The sequence below is a fragment of the Cryptomeria japonica genome, chromosome 5 (assembly GCF_030272615.1).
Source record: "Cryptomeria japonica chromosome 5, Sugi_1.0, whole genome shotgun sequence".
Lineage (NCBI taxonomy): Eukaryota > Viridiplantae > Streptophyta > Pinopsida > Cupressales > Cupressaceae > Cryptomeria > Cryptomeria japonica.
The window spans coordinates 380,667,448-380,674,631 of record NC_081409.1 but is presented as its reverse complement, the minus strand read 5'-3'; positions in this window follow the sequence as shown (position 1 = coordinate 380,674,631).

The following is a 7,184-nucleotide window of genomic DNA, read 5'->3' as shown; positions in this document are numbered from 1 at the left end:
TATGTAAGAGGGTATTTCGATAAGGGTTTCAGACTAGAATAGACAGAGCTTAACCAGAATTGTATTCAGACATAGAAGATGTTATCATTACAATTCAATCATTTCTCTGGATTGTAGTCTAGATTTGTATGTAGTCAGTGAGGCTCTTTTTGTGATTGAGTAGTGTCCTCTAGGCTATAAGCCTTCCTACAAGTGCGGGCCCCTATATTTCATAATATCTCTTCATATGGCGAGTGGATTGATATTGTGGGTCACAAATCCCACTGTGGTTTTTCCTCTTTGTGGTTTTCCATGTATAATTCTCTATGTTATGGTATTCATTTATGTGATTGGATTATTGGTTTCTTTACTTCTTTCAATTCTATATGTACCGGTATACCGGTTGGTGAATGCATATTTTAATAAGCTTAAAATTGATCATTCTGGTAGAACACTGATTCACCCCCCTCTCAGTGTTCTTGGATTCCAACAATTTGAACCTCCTCACTGTCTGTCTCCATGTCATCTTCACTCTCCTCTTCTTCCTCCCCCTTATTTTCCTGACTGATCGACCCTTTACCCTGATCCTCTTGACTGGCTTTCCTTTTATGCTTGCTCAACCTTGTCGTATGGGGTCCACCTCGACATCCACCTCTGTGTCGTATCCTTCATCATATTCATCATCTGAATCACCCAAATCATCATCTAACTCAAATACCTTTTATATAGCCTTTATAGTGGTGTTCTTGTTATGGTTGTACAGGACCACCATAAGACCCTCATGTAAAGTAGGGTTAGTCTTGGGATTTGAGATAGCATCAATAGTCCCAACATGTAGGGCACAAAATAGGTAGTAGGGGAGGGAAATTTTATCCTTGTACTAGAAATGATTAAGAATAACAAAATGGTAACTATAAACTTTGGTATATCTACCATCTAAAGTAATTAATTCCATGACAACAAACATAATCCATCGCCAGTGAAACTTGATTACCTTAGGGTAGTAGTATGTGTGTCTTCCCTTGACCAGTTTCACTTTCTCCACGTCATCCTTAGGGAATTTCTTCACAACAGCGTCCGACAACTTCCAATCCTTGTGGAATTTGATTCCATCCATCGACAGACTAGTAGCCTCTGCAATCATGGTCTCATTAACCTTAACCTTCCTATTTCCAATGGTCAAGGTGCCCTTATTTGACCCCTTTTTGAAAATCCTAGTGATTTTAGGTCTTCTTTCTTGCATTCTTTCCATGTAATCAGACATTTTTACTGCTTGCACCACAACCTAAATCTAGGGACAGTCCCACCATTTATCAATTTTTGTAGCCTTCATGCGCTTACAATTTCCCCCCATCTTCTTATTAGTATTAACAAAATGTAAATTCCAGAAAATACCGCTCTTCTCTGCAAACTTTTTTTTTAAGAAACAAAGAAGAATCCTCTAGAAGCAAATAGATATTTCTCAAGCTTCCACTCTAGATGGAAAGAAGAACCCACAAAGCATGCAAGATGCTATGGAAATTAATGGTGTACCTCCTTCTCGGTTGATTATGACATTGTTTCATGATGCCACAACCACCCCTACCATATCGAGAAATGATATCAAATGCTACCTTATTTTCCATGATATCTTTCATAATTTAAAATGTCATGTACCACTTGAGGGAGCTCCCCCTCTCCATACCAAATCTTTATCTACCCACTCCATACTACCTCATTGGCAACCCAATCAACACTCTTGTTGGACTCTCTATAATCATGAGAAATGTGATAATGGTCGAATCCCTCAAGCAACTCCTTGGCCGCATTGATAATATTTTTGATTGTCCACGATGGTTGTTGCTTACCAAGGAGGCAATTGATTATATTTTTAGAGTCCCCCTCCAGCCACATATTTTTGGCTCCTAGTTGATGCACTAATTTTATGTCTTGGAGGGCGCCCATGGCTTCAACCAAGTGATTATTTTGGTTCCCCAAGGGGAAGGCAACTGCCCCATACAAAATCCAACACTATTCCAGATAACGCCACCACAACTAGCTGGCCCTGGGTTCCCTTTAGCAGCCCCGTCGAAAATAGCCTTAATCCAATCATTAGGAGGAGAAGACCAGCAACACATCCTTCTATTTATTTGGTTGGTATTATTATCCATAGAGGCTGGGATATTCCAACTCCATAAAACTTCATACACCTTATTGTTGCAATAATGAGATCCAATAGCCATCATATTCTCAACAAGATTATGTTTTATCTTAGCCCACACCACTTCGGGGGAGTTAATGGCATTCCTAAAAATTCTGCGATTCCTTTCTTTCTAGATACCCCATAGGATATATGGAAAGGAAAAATCTCATAGTTTTCTTATAGTAGTACTTTTTGTTCTGCAAGACCAACTCTTGCAATAGTCTTGAATCTCCTTAGGAAACACCTAATTTAAACCCCATAGTTGGAAAAGCATCGCTCATATAGGTTGGACAAAAGCATAGTGAATATAAATATGGTTCATGGATTCTTCATCATTAAGGCATAAGTAGCATCTATTGGGGATACAAAATCCCCTCTTTCTCAGGTTATCTGTGGGTAGAATTTTATTTTGCAGAAGAACCCATAAAAAAATATTTATTTTAGGATTCAAACCTGTACACCAAGCTTTTGCTCAGCAGGGGATAAAGTCTTGAGACCGGGCCAACATAAGGATAGGAGAAGCCACTGAATAAATCCCTAAAGGGGTTCCTCCCCACACTAGGTGGTCCTCCCTTCTTGGATTAACGACAACCTAGTTGAGTTTTATATTAACATGCTTTAAGTTAGGATCAATAGTGCTCAAGTTCACCCACTACTGATCTCTCCAGTAGTCAGCAACTTTGACACCAAACTTGTTCTTGTAGGCTTTGATGATCAACTAAGGAACACAATGATCATTGAGAGGAGCACCTCCAATCTAGGCATCATCCCAGAACTCAACCTTTCTACCATTACCAATGCCCCACACTTTTCCCAGACTCACAATTCTTTTTTCATGAGTAACACGGTTTCATATGGTAGAGCCACTTGGGATCTGATCTGAGGAAAGGAAATATTCCATGGTAGGATTCAAATGTAAGTATTTAGCCTTCCAAATTTCATTCCATTCACCTATTTCCTAATAGATTCTTCATATTTGTTTGACCGGGAGGGTTTTATTCAAGGTTTTAATAATTTTTAGGCCAAGCCCCCCCACCTTCTTCGGTTTGCAAAATTTATCCCAAGCAATGAGGGAAACTCTCTTCTTCTCCTCAACCCCAGACCAAAGGAAATCTTTCTAATTTTTCTCAATTGCATCTCCAAATTTACCAAGTGTAATGGTGGGAAAATAAGTGATGGATCAAGAGGAAAAATAACCCTTTCCCTTAAAGAGAGATGAGAGTTTCACTATTGATTATCCTTCAAGAACTTTTCACCATTATAGTAGGAAGATAAGGGATAATTCACTACATTCAATCTCCACACAAAGATGATAGATTAAATTCTGAACGAATTAAGCATGTTAGGATGATCCCTTCTTCCTTTGTTTGATTTGGAAAGGAATTGATTAGATTAGGTAGTGCAAAAGTCACAAAGAATCGATTATAACTTGAGATCAGAATATGGGATGAAGCTATGTACCTGGATTTTGTAGTAAAATGTCGAGACAAAGTCGCCTTGCAAATTTGATGAAAAGTTGTCCAGACCATGGCAGGAATGTACACGATCCTCCAAAAAATCTGCAAAATGAAAAGGGTTTTTCCACCTTTTCAAATGAAGCCCAAATCCAAAAGTATAATGCGCACCTACAACCTACACATAGAAAAGAGAGAAAAAGGGGTTGGGATTGGGGGTTTGCCTTTAGGTCAAACCCAAGTTTTGGAATTAACCAAGTAATGAAAGAAAGTAGTTGCAAGTAGATGTAAATGAAAGATTGGATTCTAAGTCACCTCAAGGGAGGTTGTAGTATAAATGTTGATAGAAATGCTTGTATGGAATTGAATATTGAAATAAATCTCCTCTTCAATGGTTGAATCCTTGACTTGAATGCAACACCTAGCCTTGAAGGGAGACTTGAGAATGCTCAATGCTTGGAAAAGAATTCTTGAATGCTTAAATGCTCTTGAATGCTTGATCACTTGTGAATTTCCCACTCATCCAAGTTATTCTACTTATGAAAATGAGAGGATGAATGCCCATTAAATACATGTTAGTGGATTTGAATTTCATCATGAGCCGACATCTGGGAGATTTCCCACCTGAGGCACAACCCACAAGACATGCTCTAGGAAGGGTCCTGCCCTAAAATAGGGTAGGGACAGGGGCACCATGCCCTAGCCTGGGAGGGAAAGGGTGCCATGCCCCTATCCAAGGGGGGACAGTGGCACCATGCCCCTGTCCTACCCCTTCCTCTAGGGAAGAATGTAGTCGGGGTGATGTAGAGGCCAAGGAAGAAGTTTTTTTTCAAGTCGAGCACTCTCTAGTCTCCAATCAGGCTAGATGATTCGAGTTTGCATGTGTGAGACCCTAATGCAGTCATAAATTGCTAGGGTTGTAATTTTATGACACTTCATTTAGCCCCCACTGTAGCGGGAGTACAAGTGTACACCAATACTATTAGTAAAGTACAAAGAAACAAGATTGAAAGACTTTCACCATGTCAAGGAGGCAAGATGCGCCAAGCCCCCAATGGAATTAGGATCTTATGACTTTGATTGAAAAAGTAAAAGGGAAGATCAAGAAGGAGAGAACCATGACTGCAAGTAGCAAAGTTCCCTTCACTATGAGTCATGAAATTAAGGATAAAAAGATTACAAAGAAAAGTAAAGTTCACTAAGTAATTCTAAGTATCACAAGAAGGCAAGTATGAGCAGAGTGTATGCCCCCACATTAAAGCGATCACACACGCCTTATTGGGAGCAATGGCTTTAAGGTAGGATACACCCAAGAGAGAGAGAAGAGAGGGAGAATGTTATCACAAGGATTTAGCCCCCAATCAAGGTATAAACCCAAGGATAATGAACACAAAACATGAGGTAGTGTTTCTTTCCTCGAGGTCAATATGTTGTATGATAACTCATGTATATCATGTATGTATATGCATATAATAATCTTCATTCCCCAAAGAAGGACACTACCTTAGAAGAAAGGAAAGAGAGGATGTCTTTTGAGTCAACATGAAAGAGACCAAGAAAAGATCTCAATGCTTTGCATCATCCCCAAGTAGACATTAAGGGAACAAATAGAAGAATAGGGATACATATAGAAGAATGGTCGCAAAAGAGAAAGAAAGGAGAGAGAAATATTTGTAGTGCTAATATTGCTATTCTAGCATGACATCCACCTCCCGATCTTGCTGATCACTATTTTGGGAAGGTGAGCAATATGCCAGAGGAGCGATATCGAGCACAACAGATGGAGATATCACAAGATCCAAAAAAGGACTATGATCATGTTGTAGGTCACTTTGTTCGATTCTAGGAGCCAGGATTAAAGTTAGTGAAAACTCATCCTATAAATGTTTGTTCACATCAACATACTCATATTCACTATCAAAAGTGTTAGGAGTTGTATTGCCATTATGAATAACATTTTTGCCCATTTCTTCATCAAAGTTTAAAGCAATAGGAGCAAGAACATGAAAAGGAGTAAAACCATCACATTTTTTATGCAACTTATCATTTGGAGATGTAGGTTGAACATCTTGCTTAGGAGAAAAGGGAATCATGTCAATTGTTGGAGTCTAAGGAGATTGAGTATTTTGAGGGATAGCTTCACGATCTCGAACATGTTGCCTTCATCGGTGTTCTCTCACACAGTGATTCTATCGAGTCTTAGTGGAAGGCTAAGAAGGAAGAGGAAAATTTGAAGAAGTAGGAATGATTTTCTCCTTAATGGTGGAAGGTTTAGGTTGAGGTCTTTTTGGTTGAACAATAGGAGAGACAAACCTCTTCTCTCAATAAGAGGAAGGAGGTAGAACTGTTCCATAGAAAGGAGGATAATTAGGTGTAGGGAGGATACCAAGTCCATAATGGGGAGGAGGGATAGGTCTAACCTTAGGAAGTATATTGGTGTTATCCTTAAGAGAAGGTAAAGTCACATCCATAGGAGTAGGTGGACAATTTTTCTTAGGAGGGAGATTAGTTCTATCTGAGAGGGGAAGAACATCATCTTGAAGAATAATAGGAATGTCAAGTGTTGGTGATCTAGGTTGACTTGAGGATAAGATCATATTGTTCTTCCATATTTGATAAGATTGAAAAAGAGAATCTCTCCTTGATAGAAGAGATTGAAATTGTTTGGGGGGATTCTTTTAGATGGACAAAATAAGCTATGGTCCATGGTTATGATTTCTCTATTGTGAGGAAATTTAAGACACTTGTGGATTGGAGAAACAATAGCCTTCATGGAAGATAGACAAGGATAGCCCAACTTCACACAAAATTACTTAGAGGAAGGAATGATAAAAAAGTCAATATCCATGGATTTAGTATGGATTTCAATAGGAAGGGTGATAGAATAAATGGTAGGACAAGAGAAACCATCAAATAACTTCACAACCACATTAGAAGCATAATACAGTGGTTTATGCAATCATAAAGTGAAAAGATACTCTTCAGTTATGACATTAACCATGAAAGAAGGATCAATCAGGGCACCACATAAAGGGACATCCTTAACCTTTGCAACTATGTATAAAAGGCCATCGAGTGCTCTAATGGTCTCACTAGGGTCAAATGTAATATGAGGATCCTTAGGCGTATCTTGTGTTTCTACCATATTAACCAAATTTGGAGCCATACAGATTAATGCTTCAAAAGTGAGAGAATTAGGCACAATCTCAATAACGTTAGAGGTATGAGATGACAAGGGATCGGTGAAAATATTAAGATTTTGATTAGGAGGAACAACTTATTTATTCCCTTTATCATTCAAACCTGACACATATATAGTATTATTATCAATCAAGTCTTGAACCTTATTTTTGAATGCAAAACATTTCTCAGTATCATGACCAGGTTGATGATAAAATTGGCAAAAGGAATTGTTATCAAAATAAGGAGATGCAAGTTTGGAAGGATCAACTTGTTTTATAGGAGGAAGTTTGATAACATTTCTATGCAATAACTAAGACATAATACTATGCAAAGCTTCATTCAAAGGAGTTAACTGTCATTCTCTTTAGAAAAAATTAGAAATAGGA